Here is a 16,968-nt window from a genome sequence, read left to right as displayed (position 1 = left end):
AGCTTGGTTCTTTACAGGGAACAAAAAGTTATGCTTGGGTTTAAATGGTTTTGCCTCACTTTACTGATTATAATTATTGAAGTTGTGCTTTGAATACTAGGGGTTATTATTCACATCCTTTATTAGATTGTATTTTAAGGTTACGTCCTATTTTATGGATACTTTCCTAGTAATACCTGGAGTGCGAATTGGAATTTTCGTTTTTTTGATCCCTGCCTCAGAGTACGAGCCTGATTTTCAGTGAGTGCTGATAACAGGGCTTCCCAGTTCCACGTAATTGCCACAAGCCCTGCAGTTTGGTCTAAGAAGTGGATATCTAACAAATGAAGCCTTCGTTACTTTAAGAGAAGTTCTTATTCCCAATGGATATGCAAGAAAAAAATGAAAATATGACATGAAAACTATAAGAGTCATATATTAAAAAAAGAATCACTCCATATATTTCTTAAGCCACTCTCATTATTTCAGTGTGTTTCTTAGGAGTTTTGAATACTTTAAGAGTGGCCAAAAAATTAAAATAATCAGTGATAGCTGCTTAAATGTGTCTTATTTTTCCTTAAGTTAATGTGTAGGTGATCCTTTTGAATTTTTGAGTGTTTATTATCTTTAGCAGTCACACCTTAACAGATAATAACAGATATTTTGGATGCATTTGTGTTTTGATCAGATTTTCAAAGTAGCTCAGTTCCCAGTTAACAAATCCGGGAACCATCACTCTTTTTGAACCCCCAGAAGCTTCTGCTACTCTCAGTTTGAGCTCCTGGGTTCAAAACACTTCTGAAAATAGGGCCCTTGTTGGATATCTCTCAAAACTGATCAGAGTACAGGTAACGTCCACATACTGGAAAAGACACGTACATTAACTGGAACCTGCTATGCTGTCAGCTGAGCAGAGAAGTGGACAATAAAGCAAAGTTACAGTTCCAGCATCTGAACTCCATCGCGTGAAAGAGTGTGAGCAGTACATCTCAAAGCTGCTCACTTTTCTCAACTTATTAAAGAGCTACAGGCTGCCACTGGCTGCAATAAATAACCAAGCGCATGGGAAAACTGACCGTGTCCGTCAGGTTTGTGACTAGAAGGATGCCTCGGTCTGAGCGTATTCCGAAGCAGATGGGAGCCCAGCAGGTAGATAAATGCAAACCTCGCCTTCAATGAGCACTTGACAAAGAAAGGTCAGAAAAGAGACTGTGAGAAAAGAAGTCACAAATAAAACAGAGCGTGTGCCTAATAACACCAGGGAGGAGCAAACTGTCTTTTCTCCACAGATACACTGTTTCCATATAATAATTTAGTTATCAACATCTATTCAGTTTTTAAACTATTTTAATACTGACTGACATTTTCTTTAAATTGTAACTCGTGCAATTTAATGATAACCTTTAATTTTCTTCTACCCTTATAATGTAACGGGAAGCAACGAAAATAGTAAGAACTAAATTGCAGACATGAGAAATACTTTTTATCATAAGAATGTAAAAAAGTGCATTCAGGCACTATAATGCGTGATGGCTTTCCACATTTTGTTTTCCTACAATAACTGCTCTTCGGCACTAGTTTGTGCATGATTAATATTTTTATTACTGTATGGAGCGAGATCTCTTCTACCCTAGACTGATGACCTATTTTTTAGAAACATTAAGAATTTTCATATCCCACTGACTAGCGAGAAATAAATTTTCTGAGCTTTCTTTTAGAAGACCAAACTGTTTATGAGTAGGTAGCCTATTTACCCATTTCGTCAGTCCACAGACAAAAAAAGGTTCTCTGTGTAGTAATTTCCTATGGCACAGCAAAGAAATCTGGGTCATTTCAATCAGTATGTTTGATGACCTGAGGCTTTTGGGTCCCTTTGTTTAATAGTAGAGTGCAGAAAATATTCTGCAGAATTTATTAAATATTTACTTGAAATACTAGTGTAAATAAGTGCTTTAGAGCCCATTTCTTTTAAATTGTTTGCATGTTTGAAAAACAAATCATTCTTTAATGCGGACCCAGTACTTGCCATATCTTTCTTTTTTTCCCCTTGGTCCAATTTTTGTGTGCTGTTTGAGTGTGACAGCTGTGATATCAGAGAGTCTCAGGAACCTGTGACTTTGGAAATCATTTCAAGCACTAACTTACAAGAACTAAATATTGCTGCTTTCCAATTTATGCTGCTAGTCCTGTCTCCCATTCTAAGTTATGTCTCGCGAAAAGCCTGCAGATAGGAAGGAGCTGGCAGTCAAGGTGCAATTATAAAAAGTTACCCAGGAGTTTTAGTTTGCACTTCTGCACTGCCTTCCACAAGCAGGGAGGTTCACTGTGATGAAGGTTTTGGTTTTTAGGTCTAATGCTGTGGTTTGGCTGAATGAACTCTCTCTCTGTCAAAGGAGATAATTTTCACCATGTGTGCATTGCCAAGGCTAATACCAGCCCATTCATGTATTTAAGCTTGTTTTATTTTGTGCAGTCAAATTGTACCCTTAACTTTCTCAGGTATAACTTACTGGAGAAATGCTCAGGAAGCATCAGAAGGCATTTTTGTAACTGGCAATGGAAAAACTATGCTCCCTTACAGTGAGTGAAATTCCACTAAGCGGTACTTGGTAAAAGGATGTAAGAAGGCACAAAAGTGTATAACTTTCTAGTTTACTCCCCCTCCCCGAAAGTTACAAAATTTCCTTAGTTTTATTAAAATCACATGGACTACAAGTCAGCCGAGGCTGAAATTTTAACAATTCAAATGCAAAATTCTTAAGACCTTTTCCACAGATGATGTTAGCTACGGAGCTGTCCTGTTCGCATCGCTGTGAGTACAGTGACGCTGACATGCAGATTTAGGTCAACTGATGTCCACCTGATTATGCTGATGTTGTGTTCACTGCTCTCACAGCATACCAAGCTCACATGTGCGGTTCCGTCCTTTTAGCTAAACTGCTGAATTAAGAAGTCTGTATATAGAAATAGCAGTATGATTCAACTTGGTTCACAGAATCAATCAGTTAATATAAGTTCATCTTTTGTTTCCTAGACTATTTATGAACATGTATGTATGTGGACACAAGTGCATTTGGGGGTGACTTAGAGGTCAGAAAATCAGCCAAGGATACAAAGATGCTTCATATGAGTTGATCTGTATTTCTTCAGACCCAAATATTTTTCCTTTATCAAGAATTTTAATGCCATCTGAACACCTACATAGCCTTTTACTACAGGCTGGGGGATGCAACATGTTTAAGAGTCAAAAATACTTAGCAGATTCTACCCTCTCCTGACCCACCCCTCCTCCCAGCTTACTGGGCCATCAGCTCCTGTGGAACTGAGATCCTTGACTCTGGCTATAACAGTATGCCGAGGACTGCGTTCCATAAAGATCGTGAGTCTTCTCTGTGTGTCCTCACCGGCATGCCTAATTGAAAAATGGGTAAATCGGAGGCCCAGAGTGAACTGACAGCAGAATTGGAGCCTCTGGTCATTCATCTATATTAAACAATAAAACAACTTTGACCTGATACAAAGCAGGCACGGTATCTGCTTCCCAGTCTCCCCGCCTGCACACCCACGTGCACGCCCTCTTCCCTCACCCACATCTCACATGGGTAACAGTATTGTGCAAACACACTTGCATATTCATAGCCTGCTGTAATGTTACTGCTTGTTTTATTTTCTTGTGCACACAAGCCTAATTAACAGCTATCACTCAATTTATTCTTGATTTAAACTTAATTGACAATATGCTTAAGTAATAATTTTGCTTATGTCTACTAACTGAAGCCAAACTTGTCAAACTATTGCTCCATTAATTTAATTCTTCCTCTTGATTTAGGGAAATTCAATTACTGTAATGCAGTTAGTCATATAGTAAATGTTTTCAGTTCTCTTCTGTTGCTTAGACACTTCCAGAGTATTTTGTAGATTATTATAACTTGTTGCCTAGGGAGTGCATAAGCAAAAAAATGATATCTTTATAAATCGTCAGATGTACCTGACTATTCTATACATAAATCTTCTGTATCATAAAAGGCATTAGCTTCATTTCGATTTTAAACAATCTACCAAATATCTTTTCTTCTACAGTATAACTTTACAACTGGGGAAGAAAGCAATGCAAATAATTGTTCTGTCAGCCCACTCTCAGCCCAGCACGTTAGCAGGATGCTCCACAGAGACTGGGGACGGGCAGGAAGGGAAGCCTTCCTCCAGAAACACCGCTTTGCCCTGCAGGGGTGGGTGCTGGACTTGAACAGCGGAGGCTCCGCTGGACACGTGCCCTGAAAGCTACACGGCGGTGCACAGGGTGATCTCACAGGCTTCACCTCTGCACTGTGTGAAAAAGCAGTGTGTTTTCTTAAAATCCTTTAATTCTGCCCCACACCATTGGTATTACATGCATTCCTACTTGGCTGTTGTAAGCATATCTTTATTTAAGTTTTTAGCCGTATGAACCTTATTAAAGTCATGGAATTACAACCGCTCAGATCATTAGTGAATTCTTTCCCCACATTAGCTGGAGGGGAGTCTTTCAAATACGGAGCACGTCACCTTAACTTATTAATGTGCTTGAAGATCCAATGGCTTGTTACATATTCTGGTTACTCATATGAGTGTTTAGCAACGGAGGTAATATCCTTAAGGTCTCTGAGAATGTATACGGTACTACACTGGGTGACTAATGCCGTTCACTTGCTAGTAAAATTCTGGTTCTTTGACTGGTTTTTTTAGCTGTATTCCTCTATTCAGCTGCCTGGAACAAGGCAAGACAGAGATGCTGTTATGATGTCTCCCAGGACTTGAAAAGATAGCCCAGTATCTCTATTGATGTAGAGATAGCTGTCTTGTGAATATTGCTGGCATTTAAGTCCCTAGCAGTTCAAAATATACCCTGAATAAGAGAACGGGTAGGGAAGGACCATGTGGGAATCCAAACACAAATGTTCTGCCTTGGAGAGCAGCGTGTTGTTAGCTGCCAGCTTTTCAAAGGTTTGTGGTCATTTGGGGGGAATCTTCAGCCATCTACACTACGACACTCCAGGAGCTCAGTGAGGGCTCATTTTATTCAGTACAGCTGAGGACAAGGGCCTGCATTTTCTGAGTGATCAGGCCTCTTAAAATCTCCCTTGATAAACAGAATAAATGATTTGTGCCTCTGCTGTCATCCTTTGAGTGAAAAAGACCTGGCTTGAAACTTCCCCGGCTCCCACTGATGCTAGCAGAACTCCAAATCCAAGTGCCCTGTTTATACAGCAGTTGTACCAGTTTAACGGTAAATCAGTTTCGTTACATAGATACGGCCCCTCTTAAACCATGATCTGTCTTGTATTTACTATCAATTAAAAATAAATCCATGTAAACTATTACATAGTTTCCAGATAAAGACTTGAAGCAATTTAATTAAATTGATCTAAAAGTAACCAAGTCTTTCATATATATATATACACACACACATACCCACACGCACATATTTGTATGTTATATATTAGGAATACAAAAATGGTGGGAGCCCACAAGAAACAAAACAGAAAGAGGAAAGTATTTTTAAGAGCTCTAAATTTGGCGGGGCGCAGAAGGCAGAGGAGTATTAGGCAAAGGGAAATCAAACTGTGAATAAGATTGCTGTGCCAAGAGTTTTGATTAAATGATGCCTGACTGAGTTGTTTCCTGCAAATACCTTACCCCACCTGGTGCACCCTACCCACTTGTTACAGATTTCTCCCAACATGAAGCTAACTTAACCGTATAGTGCTGTTCGTGCATATGGTTACGTAAAATTACACATCTTAAGCTATGAACAATAGCTGTGTTACACCTTAACTTGCATATAAATTTATTCATATGTGTAGTATTTTCTGAAACCCTAAACATAAAGATCTAGCATTCAAACATAATTCACATCATGACCATACATTTAGGACATTACGTTGTGCATTTTGTGATGTTCTGCAAAGAGCACTTTATCTGGACCTTTGCTGATATTCACGTTACCCACAAATAGGATGGCACAAGAAGAGACACTGCTAGCTGCTGCATATGGCCTTTTTTACTGAGATGACATGATATCATCTCAATCTAACTGAAGAAGTCTTTCTGTCAAAACCAAATAAGATCTTAAGCTTTGCTTAGAACCAAAAATTTCACAAGAAGCTGGGGTAGGGTTGTGCCTCTTTCCCCAGCAGAAATAGCCTAATTCCAGCTGATCTTGCTATGGTTTTGAGTCCAAAACCTGGATTTTTTTTTTTTTTACAGGATAGCCTGCATGTTAGTTGGCTTGTTGTGAATTCTTAAACATTGCCCAGATCTGCAAAACTCTGCATTTGCCAATAATCCTCAGATCTCCTGTACTGCCAGGAGACAGTTCGCCATTTCATCTGAAAAAAAAAATCACCAAAGAATTCTGAATTTAAAAAAAAACCAAAATATTTGGACACAATGAAGTATTTTATTTCAAATAAAATTCTAGGTATATGAACCAAATTGCCAGATGGCCTCCATAGTTTTTAGGCAAATGCATTTGCTTAAATTCTTACCTTGTGTGCGCACATACTAACGTGGGGTGAGTAGCCACTTGACTTGCACAAGTAAATATACCCACCATTTTTCAGCCATGTTAGTTAGGGCACGTTGAAAATTTACCCTAAACCTGATTTAATATCTCATAAGCCGGATTTATATGTGCTCTGCTATAAATGATCATTGACTGAGTATTCAAAGCAGAAAACCAAGTGAACTATACATAAAGAATGACTACTTCTCTTCGCAAGGCATCCTTCCCTGTGCATATTGAATACTTTATCTTTTCAACGGTCACTTACAAATTCTCTGCTATAAACTCTCGATCTGATTCTCCTCTCACAACAGTGTAAATCAGAAGTAGCTATACTGAAGCCAGTGGATTTATACTACAGTAAATCCAACATGAGAGAAGAATCACCCGGTTTCACACGGACATCGATAAAAAGAACACCAGGCTCCATATAAATGAGTGTCAAGAAGCTTCCTTGAGTCCATTCCAGTTGGCAAAAGTTATTTGATAAATACATTTTAATGAGGCCCTTTTAAGCTGTGTTATATTTCACCTGATGTTTATATGGTAATTCTTAGAAACTGGTTTACTGCATGAAATATAAGATACTTTGATGCAGTCATCTATATGTATATGTGAGAACAGGAGGTTGGGTGCGCCACATATGGAGAAAATGTACAATTTAGGGTTCCCAAATGGCATCTTTACATAATTGTTAGAAGACAGAGGAGCTGAATAGCTGTGGTGGTAAAAAAAGAAAAAGAATCATAAAGCTAATGATAAATAAATATTTGCATACACATGCCACACAATAATTACTAATTTAATGTCAGGAGACAAAGAGGAACAGCTGCTAGCTGTATTTTCCATAATAAAAAAGTTCATAGGAATTTAAATGCGGTACTGATACCAGATTTGAATCCCTTCCTGTATTTTGCAGGTATTGTTAAATATTCCCTAAAGTTATCCTTTTCCATATATTTTTAGTAGTAAGCAAAAGTTTTTCTTTTTAAAAGTACATGGATTCTGTGAAATGACAGGTTTTGCTGTAAATAGGATTTTGCTTTAAAACAATAAAGAGACAATTCGCTAGTTATCAATTCAGTGTATTGCACAGATTGCAAATACTTTATATATTGGGGCTCTCAGCAAAAATAACATAATTTGACAGCAGTTTGAAAACAGACCTCTTGCATGTCAGAGACAGTATGAATCCATGGCTGCACAGGTATCAGCAAAGACAGCTTTTAAGCAACTTTCTAGTAGTCGCTCGCTAGGGCCAATTAGCTGCCGGTGGGATCACGCTGCTCCCGGCTCTGGGGCTGCCTCTGTCAGCAGCAGCAGCTCCCAGTTCTCTGTCTGAGAACATCAGGCAGCCTGGACATGCTCACCACTGATCTAATTTTGTTTCACTGAAATGCTGCTGTTTAAATGGAAGCAGAGTAAGTCTGGTACCGACGCCTCGTGAAAACCCAGCCTGAAGGCTTCAGTGCTGAGGTTCAGAGCTGGAGACGGTGGTCTGGACGGATCAGTGACAGTGAGTTAGGCAGAGGGAAGAGGGAACAAAGGCCTTGTGGGATCTGATGAATGTATCAGTGCAGACGCAAAGAAGTGTCCCGCTTTATCCCCCAAACACTGCGACAGAGAAGTTAGAATAGAAGAAATTTTCAGCTCTGCTATACCAGCCCATAGCAATATGGAAATGTGGTAACCTGCAACTGAAAATGGAAATTTAAGCAGCTCCTGAGGTGCACGCAAGAGAGGGTAGGCTCCTCCTGTGAATTTGTTCTGGAAAAGAGAACGTACTAAAGACCACAGCGCTGAGCATGACAGCTGTATGCAATTACTCATATATTAAAATTTTGTAAGAAATGAATGCTTTGATTTTGTCTCAATTCATGTTGAATCATGTTGCATCCTGTAATAATAATCAATAGTAATTTTCAGACACTGTTAACATTTTTAGAAGCAACTATTTAATATTCAGGGCTTCCTTTTTGTCTAATTTATCAATGTCATAAGTTTCGGGGGGGGTTCTTTCTTTGTGCTGGAATACACACGATCAGTAAAAATCTTTCGGCTTGACAAGTCAGATTTTCCTTGCTCATTTCTAGAGTTTTCATTTGAAACCAAACTGTCTAATCTTTCTTAAAAAATTGTTTACTGCTCTTTTATCACCACTTGCTGTCAGTGCGTATGATGCCCTCTCTACTTCAGAGCCTGCTCATAGCTGCATATTCACAAAGGTGATAAAATACATTTGATTTGCACTGAAACAAGCTTGAAGGCCCTGTTTATAGGATATCTCATACAGGCATGCAGTATTAATTCCATTTGTGTGCAAGTTAAGCTGTGAATTCCAAACAAAATAATAATCATTCTGCCTCACTGGGGTGAAGGTTGAATTTTAGAGTATAATCAAGTTCCAGAAAATGGAAACACCCCCTGTCATAAATGAGAAACTGTCTGCATAGTAAATACCACAATTAATTAAGAAATTATTAACTAGAATTAATTAATAGCAATCAGAATTAATTCTTTGCTGGTGCATACTCTTAACCTGTAAGTGGAGCACGTATGGTTTAAAACTTTCAGTGAGCACACTGCAAAGCTTGAATGAAACTTCCTAAGATGTAATGTTTTTCATGTTAGTGTCTAACTTCTTGTTGTTGTACGGTGTAGCTATACTGTGGGTGCCAAGCCATCCCGTAGCTGTCATGCTCACAAAACTGAGCCCAGGATTAATTTTGCTTAACTTTGGAAAATGGAAGGAATTGAGCCGAGAGGAGCTCGTCTCTCCCCATTGTTTCCTTACTCGGTTCATGGTTCTGACCCCTTTCCCGTAGCTGGGGCTATTTCAGAGCTCCAAGGCTACCTCTGAAAGGTGCTTCATCCACTCCCCCTTGTAGTCCTGCACTGCTGCAACATCCCACGTCTGCCCACCACCGAAGGACTGCTTGCTCCGAGTGGTGTGAGCCCTGGAAGTTGAGCTTCTAGTCTGCAGCTCTCCCACTGATCCCTGCAACAGAGCTGGAAGTGTGGAACTGGAAGACAAACCCCAAGCCACCAAGCTACAGCTCTTCCTAAAGCCTAATGATAATCCTTTGTAGTGCTTGTGGTTTGAATATCACTAACAACTGCATCGGTAGCAGAGACCCTGAAGATAGGCTGGTCACAGATCAGAAGGATATCAGGAAACATGAAGAAGCTCCTTAATTAATTTCTAATCCTTTTTCAGCCTTAATCTTCTTTTTCATAGTAAGATCTGGCATTACACATTTTCTGCACACATGCTTTCTAGATGATGCAGATTAAGTCTTCGGTCTCTGATTTGCTAGAAACAGCATGTCGGTAGGTTAGCTATTACTGCGGCCTCGTACTGGAATACCACAGGATTATTCTGTCTGGGCTGATATATTCAGCTAAAATATTCATTAGAAGTATGTGAAGTTGGTCCAGTCATCCAGGATTTTAATCCATGCTTTGTTCTGTGCTTCATGAGGGTTCGTGCAATCTCTTTGCCATAGCTGGTGCCGTTTTATTTCTGCATTTATTCCAGAATTAGACTTTGCATATAGCAGTGCTGGGGCAGGGGGCAGGAGGGCCTCTGAATACCTTGTGGCTAGGGTAGGGGCACATTTCAGGAGTAAGAACAAAAATACTGCAGAGAGATACTTTGAGTACATATTGGTTATCCAATTATAATCAAAAGGTGAGGTTTTTCCATACTAGTTAATGGTATAGTGTCTTCTAATTTATGATGTGAATACAGAAAATAAATAGATAGGCCTCTTCTACTAACACAACAAACACAGATGCAAGAAAGACAGCCAGCAGTGGGTGCTGAATGGTGAAGCCCTATACTCTTAACAAGACAAATATTAATCTTTTCTACTGAACTTTTTAACACCCTCCCCCACAGATATCCTGTAGCAGAATCTGAAGCCTCCCAATTTGGGACATTTGAAACACGTATGTTAGAGAACTCTGTCCCTATAAAATTCTGTAGCAAAATAGTTTCAGGATCCTATAGAAGGATCATAATGGGCTTTTTTCAGTACTTTCGAGAGAAGCTTCTTGATTTCCCTACAGTTAAGTAGGAATTTTCCATAAAGATAGGGAGTTTTTTTTTAACAAGGAGTTACTTGTAAATTTGACTATCGGGACAAGTATCACCTCATCTTGCTTCTGCTGATTCCAGGAGGAGAATATCAGGCTGTAACTACAGTAGAGATACAGAACGGTACATTCATCCTTTCAAACTCAGAAACGAAGGTAGGTCAGTGCTGACAATGTGGTGTGAATTGTTCCTGTGTCATATGCACTTACAGCACTGCCAGATCCACATTCAGATAAGAATTTATAATCTATCCCATGGCCTTGATCAGGAGAAAAATGTGTTCGCTAGCTTGGACAAAGTACTGCACTGTGGAAATGGAAGGCTGAACATTTACTGAGCATTTTCAGTTGAGTGGAACACAGACGTTCCTGTGCCACATGCTTTTGTCAGGATTTAGGTATCTTTCGGACAGCAAATTGCAGAAAGCATTCAGAAGTTCTTCTGCAAACATCACAAAGAATAGAGACACAGAAGAGACGATGGTGTTACCCACAAGAGCAGAAGACCCTAGGGACCTTCCCACATGTATTTAACTGGCTGCAGAGGTACACAGGAACAGGTACTATTGGAAAAGCAGATTTGCATTTATAACTGTGCTGACTACCCATATATATAGGATAGTAAAAAAGAGACCAAACTAAGCAAATCACTGAAAGATGGAGGGGAAAAAAATCACTTTACACAATTACAGATGAAAACATTAGGATTAACATTTTCCTAATAGCCCAAGGGACGTATTTAGGACTTTCCTAGGATTATTAAAAGCAGCCCGCTCCACTGAAATGTTATGACTTATAAAATTCTGTTTACTCAGCACTTCTGAGAATGAGGTCATGTCTGCTAAGGTGCCTAGATGTGGAAAAGGTTGACCCAGATCAGTATTTCTCAGACATTCAGCATGTGTGGACCACTTCTGGTTCATCAGTCTTCACGTGCCTGCAGGTCCCTACAGCGGACCCCACTGCCTTGAAGGGATTCAGCTGCTGCCAGCCAGTGAAGGTAGCAGTCCTGCGTCTAGGGGGAATGAAGTTAGTGACATGTGTCACTGTGTGCCTCCTCATCTCAGTGGGATGGCATCAGGGCCCAGAGTTTGAAGAACACTGTTCGGCCTAGAGGGTAGAATTTTTATTTTAGAAGCTATTGGTTTGATTTTGTTTTGCTTTTGTGTGACAGGACGTACAAGGAATGAAAGGCAGGGATTTAGGAATATTTTTTTTTTTTTTAATATATAAATGAAAAAGACAACAAGCAACAGTATTTAAACCAGAAATCTGAAATCCCTTAAAGGTGATTTGGCCATAACATTTTTTATTCAGGTTTTACTCAAGACCTATTACTATGTTGTCAGTTGTCTGCTTGTATATATCACATTTTGTTCAGTAATCCCTTGGTGGTTCTGTTATGCTTTATCCTCTATAAATTTACATTACAAGTCTTTTTTTTGTGCTAGGAAAGCATAAGCTGGTAGGAAAAAAAAAAATGCTTTTGTAAAAGAGCTGGCATTACACCCTGAATATATACCCTGACAAGACATGCAAATAGGCAGCTACGTGTTTGGATAATTATGTATATGCTTTTAGTCCCAGAATGGATTTGTGTATATACAAAACCACAGTTTTAATACATGAGCTACAGTCACTCTTGAGGTGGAAGTTAGAATATCAAAACCATTTTTCTGTTTCAAACTGAAATATTTTAGAATGTTTGCCCCTACATGTATTTCATTATAGTCTAATGTGTGCAAGAATTTTGTATTTTTTCCATTTTATTTGCTTGCTTTTGTAACAGATATGCTATCTTCATATAAACCTTCTGCCCGTTTAACCAAAGAGTAACCTAAATAGTCAGTCAGGTATGTAAGCCTTTTTCAGTAGGTAGACTGAGCAGACGGTATTTGAAGACACCATGATATTCCTTAAAATGTGCAAAGCTTTCATATGTTCAGACAAAAGTAAAATAAATTCCAACTGTGATCAAAAATATTTTTGCAATTACAGGCAACTTTTAAAATATTACACGTTGACGTAGCCACTGGGTTTCCATCACCTTTCCTCTCTCGGTAATGTGATTAGCCATAATGTTGGCTAATCTTGAAGTATTGTGTGTACCATATGTCTCTAGCAAAATGATCTAGACCAGAGGTAAGAATGTGTCTGCCCGTTAAATGGTGAAGGTGCTTAAGTTATTCTTCTATATGTGAAGAAATCAGTTGTTGGAAACTCCTTGCAATTAAGAAAAATAGCATCCTTCTTCCCTTACCGTGGTGGGTCATCTCCAACTTTGGAAAGAAAGCATTGCCCTTCTCCACCCTTGCTGTCTTACATTACCTCCAGAAACTCCTGCACGTTCATGGCTCACGCTAACCAAAGCTCCCGCTAAACAGCTCAGTGACATGCCCATCCTTAGGGATGGAAGTTGTCACGAAGGCTGGAGGCACAATTCAGTTGGGTGACTGATCACCTCTGAAAAGAGGAAATACAACACAGAAACTTTTAGGTAGCCATGCCTGTCTGGTTTTTCTGTGCAGCAGATTTGGCCTGGTGTCCTTATTGCAAATGAATGTCAACAACAGAAGGATAATGGATTAGAGTTCTAGCAAAAACTTCCCTTATAAATTCAGGCATTTGCCAAGTCAGTTGATGCCCTGCTTTCAAGATTGTCATAGCAAGCAATTCTGAACAGTCTCTGCTTATTAAAAATGGAGTACTAAAATCAATATAGCAATATCTTGTTGGAGAAAATTCAATTTATCAACAGGTTTGTCATTTTAAAGATGATTAAAGGACTTGTTTATTAGGCATCATCTAGCATTTAGAAATAGTTGGTGTGAAAATAATAAGACATAAGCCACAATAGACTTACAAATCTTTCAATTACATCAGGGAGTGGATATTTTTTCTGTAACTGAAGGCCTGGAAGCATTTCCTATCTTTACTTTAGACTATATCAGTCACCAATTACATAATAAAAACTGGTACTGCTCACAGATTTCAGTAGCTCAGAGGCAGACCCATTATTCAGAATCTGTGCATTTAAAATTGTTAAAAATACCAAGTGTGCTGAAATTTTCATTAATGTCTTGTAAGAAATACATATTCTGATCTGCAAGAGTTAAGTTTTGAAAGCTGCGGTTCGACTTCTGCCTCAGTCCTATCTAGTTAGCAAGAACATAAGCACATGTAAAATAACAACAAATCCAAGTGTGAGAATGAACTCTGAAACTTGTCTTCATCTAGGATTGTAAGATGTTCAGTACCTTTCAACTTCTCAGCTATAATTCATCACAAATAGGAATATGAACGCACAAGTGCATGTGCAAACACCCGGAGCTGGGAAAGATACCACTTCAGAGGCATTTGGGATGATAGAAGAATTGTTTTTCTAATAGCCGTTTTCAGAATAGTTTCTCACCATTTCTTTATGATTTGAGCTAGCAGAAAAGTGTCTTTCACTCTGCATGGAATAAAGCATGCTGGGGAGTGATGTAAGAGAAAAAAATGCTTCTTGGTATTCTGAGCTGTGTGTCATTTTGATTACTTGTAAAAATACTAATTTACACAACTCCAGTATACATGGAGCTGTGCAGAAGATTAGAATACCAAAGCAGCAGCTCTTTCCCCATAGCCGTGCAATCTAGAAGCACAGCAGGTAATGTGGAATGGGAAAAAACCAAAACAAACCAACCACAGAATAAGCACAAAATCTCATGACCAAGTTTTAGCAGAAGAGTGCTCATCAGTGCAGTCTTAGGAAGCTTTCTGATGGAAAGAGTTTTGTATATACACCCCCTGGAATGACGACGTACACACGTAACACCAGGCCTGGAAGCAGGAGGCGGCGAGGTCTGCCTCTGTGCTGTCATTTAGCCTGCAGCTCAAGCTCGTGCTGTAGCCCAAATTCCCAGTCTTCCATCCAACTAGCACATTGACTGTCGGACACATTGAGTCCGAGGCGCATTGGAACACAGAGACGATTCTTCCAGTTAAGTTAGAATTGATAATTATTGGCTTTAGGGAGCTCTATTTCAAAAAAATGTGGGTTTGTGGTTTTTCTAAAATGCGTTGTCAGGAAAAAGAAATGAAGAGTTTTGGAATAGAGTGAAATGTCAGGAAAAGCACAGATAAGTTCAGGATAGGATTTGTTTGTTTGTTTTTCTTTTATTTCTACCTCTACTGCAGTTCCACTATTTTCTCAACATAAAAAGGTGCACAAATGCTTTTGAGACAGATAAAATGACAAAAGTAAAACAGTCCTCTGTTAAATAGGAACAGTAATATTTGTAACTGGAAAGGCTAATTTATTCACCTTCTTTAAAGAACTAGAAAAAGCAGGCCAGGACAAAACAGCTCTCTTCTGCTGCTCAAAAAAACCCAGTGAAATATGCTACTAGGCAGAATAGCTCATGATTTTTGCGTGCCACAAAGGACTTGCTTTGACACGTAATGAATTTTATTGAGGTCAAATTTCAAGTTATCTAAATACTAGTTTACCTCCAGAGATACAGGGCTCAAGAAATTATTTTGCAATAACTACGCATTTTTTCCTTGGCAGTGATTTGGGAAGCAGCTTGATATTGTGAAATCTACTGCTTTCAAAAACTTGTTACAGTTCTGCTAAAAAAGCTGATAAAACTTTTGTGCCTTTCATGGCTAAAAAGCTGAGCTTTATAGATTCTTCTTTTCATTTCCACTGACTTATAATTTCAGTAAAGCATTACCATGCTTCTCTGGCTACACCACGACTCAGACACTGCAATTTCCCCGAAACAGGGCTCAGTACATTGTGTCTTCTTGGAACTTCATGGCTAGAGTGGTCAGAGGATTCAAAAAGCAGCAGCGGTCACTTCGTTATTTTAGAAGGTTTATGAAAACTTAATAGGTGTAGAAATTTAGAACTTCCTGACAGCAAAAGAATTAGAGAAACAAATGGGGTTTTCTGGCTCTTGTAAAATTGTATCATTAACCTTAATAATGGTACGTTTTGATTGTGGTGTAAACCAAATGAACTTTGAGTGCACATCCTTTACCCTGCTCAGAACGCTGTACGCTTCTCAGTCATTCAGGCAGCAATCTCATGCTCTGGATGCACAGCCGCAAGAAGGTTTTGCCAATTTATTAATCTAGGCCTGTGTGTGAGGACAGACATTTTTCTTCCTCTTTCTATTCACAGAAGTTAGTACAAAAGAAAAGATTTTATTTCTGTATATGTAGAGAGAGAGAGAGATACATATATAGAGAGATGTGCGTGTGTATATATATATATATAAAAGATATATAGATGCAGGTAAATAAAGTGGTGATTGTATTAATAATCTACACAGCACTACAGTGTTATTTGACCACTTAGCTTGAAAGATAATTCCCAGATTAATTTAGCACAGCCTTTTTGTTAATGCTATATACAAATAGTAAAGTAGAAGATACACCAACAGTTAAAAAGAACGTAAATCAATCAACTAGCTGTATCTCATCTGTTCTGCAGGGAAATTTCTTTTAAAAGTTGCGTTAGAAACAAAAGTACTGAAGAAAATGCACAGGCAAAATAAAGATATTAGTCTAAATACATTTATAAATATGCAATTGATCAAATGAGATAATTAAGCATCTAATGTCTAAAGTCTGTCTTGCTATATGGAAGACATAAGGCAAGTGAGACACACTAATTTCAATATAGGTCCTATGAATTTCCATCTGATCTGGATGCTGTTGGAAAACTTCTGGCATTTCAACCAAAGAGCTCTCTGAAAGAAGAGCTCTGAAATCCAGGCAGCTCCCAAAGGTCAGTGCATCTCAGTATCACTCACTAGAAAAGGACTCAATTAGAACCTCAGGATTTTAACATATTCAGTTTTACATTTTAAACCCACATAAAAAATGGAAAGAGCAATTTTCATTTATCTGGATTTCTCACAAGTTTTTAGGCTTCTGTACCATTTACAACCTCTTGAAAATTTATGTAAAAAAGGCAGCTCTTTTGACATCCCTTTATCAGAGACAAAAATTATCCTTAACATGGTTTTTAATGCAGATTCTTCAAATGAAAATCTCGTTACAGATTGCTAGACTAAATTAGGGTAATGAGTTCTCCAAGCCCCAGTTATTCTCTCAATTACTTATTGACTTAGCCTAATTCTAAACTAAGGTTAACGAACTAAAAGGAGCACGCAAATGTAATTTCTCCCTCTTTCACATAATGCTTGTAACTGTGTCACAGCACAGGATGAGACTTGTCATCAGTGGTAAAAAGGTGGCTATAGAAACACAGGACTGTGAATTGCTGAGCCTAGTTCGGCAATCACACAGTATTAAGCCTAGCTTAGAACGCCCGGAAACATCCTTTTTAGAGA

General features: G+C 38.7%; 1 protein-coding gene and 1 long non-coding RNA gene across 5 annotated transcripts in view; one reads left to right on the top strand and one right to left on the bottom strand.

Annotated features, from left to right (window-relative positions):
• The window catches only part of CA10 (carbonic anhydrase 10 (inactive)), a 207,011-nt gene that overhangs the window by 134,220 nt on the left and 55,823 nt on the right, over positions 1-16,968 (top strand). The window lies entirely within an intron of this gene.
• The window catches only part of LOC148056411 (uncharacterized), a 116,635-nt gene continuing 103,011 nt past the window's right edge, over positions 3,345-16,968 (bottom strand). Inside the window, exon 4 of the long non-coding RNA XR_015703146.1 lies at positions 3,345-3,391. This is a non-coding gene — a long non-coding RNA (uncharacterized LOC148056411). The remainder of the gene's footprint in view (positions 3,392-16,968) is intronic.

The sequence above is a fragment of the Nipponia nippon genome, unplaced genomic scaffold (assembly GCF_047370975.1).
Source record: "Nipponia nippon isolate SJK-2023a ecotype South Korea unplaced genomic scaffold, ASM4737097v1 scaffold_14, whole genome shotgun sequence".
NCBI classification, from domain to species: Eukaryota; Metazoa; Chordata; class Aves; order Pelecaniformes; family Threskiornithidae; genus Nipponia; species Nipponia nippon.
This window is presented reverse-complemented; position numbering and strand designations above follow the sequence as displayed.